The sequence below is a fragment of the Podarcis raffonei genome, chromosome 2, assembly GCF_027172205.1.
Source record: "Podarcis raffonei isolate rPodRaf1 chromosome 2, rPodRaf1.pri, whole genome shotgun sequence".
NCBI classification, from domain to species: Eukaryota; Metazoa; Chordata; class Lepidosauria; order Squamata; family Lacertidae; genus Podarcis; species Podarcis raffonei.
The window spans coordinates 98230472-98231597 of record NC_070603.1 but is presented as its reverse complement, the minus strand read 5'-3'; positions in this window follow the sequence as shown (position 1 = coordinate 98231597).

The window sequence follows — 1126 nt, the reverse complement described above, 5'->3', positions numbered from 1 at the left end:
TGTTGTCTCATTTTAACTGTGCTGAGTGATTCTTTTCAGTGTTTGATTTAGCCAATGGCTCCATCGTTGCCATTTTGATTCAAAGATAGAAGAAATAGTACACAGATTCTACTATAATTTTACTGATGCTTTCTCAGTGCAAATTATTTTAAAGGAAGTGATCACAAGTGCAAAGCAGAGACATTCTTGATTCTGTTTTTGACCTGGGCAAGAGTGATGTGTCTGAAATACATGGTTGAGAGACAAAACTCCCTCTTTTGAATTGGTTCTATTGCCGTTTCATGACCGGTGATGCAACATTTTCTGGGGATCTTGCTGTTGGGTTGCTGTTCCCTGTGAACACTGCTGAGATGTGCCTGGCCATGGAATTGTTAACATGCACAGAGTTCCGAAGAAGAATGTCTACCCAAAGAAACAGTGTTTGGATGTGCTTTAATGCATGCACAATTGACCTCTGGTAACAGAGGCAGGAATTTACAGGCTAGGCGTTGCAAATCCCTTTGTAAATTAATGCACTTTGTAGACTTTTACCATAATCTTGTCATGGTTGTATAAAAAGATGAGTTTCCTTCTCAAACCCTCTCACTATTTTTCATGTAAAACATTCATTTTTGTTTTGTTTTGAATTGAGAGTCTTTAATTCCTTTGTGCTTTATCAATAGAAGCATCTCTTTTCACTAGTGTCATAGGTGCCTTTTAACCTTGGGGAGATACGATGTATCTCCTGGGGGGCCATAGGATGCTGTGGACCTACCCCTCTGTAGTTCGAGAGAAAGGACGGTCTGTGGGAAACAGGCCTCCCTGATGTGGTGATGGAGGAATGATCCACTGACTGTGCTAAGAGGACAGTAGAGCCTGAAACAGGGGAGGCCTAGGTGTGAAGGTCTGTTGTTCACCTGACATTCGCCCAAAGAAGAGCACAATAAAATAGCGTGGGAACTAAGACATTTTCTCCCCCATTAGGCTTAGGAAGGCTGTAGATCATCTCATGGTGAAATGTATGATATGTGTTATTTTAAAGTTCCATCCATAAGTCACTAAAGGACTGCAGTAATTAGTAGTACCTGGCGCTTCAAGAATTTGCTGACTTACCTGCTCGCTTGCTCGCTCGCTCTCTTTCTTTCTC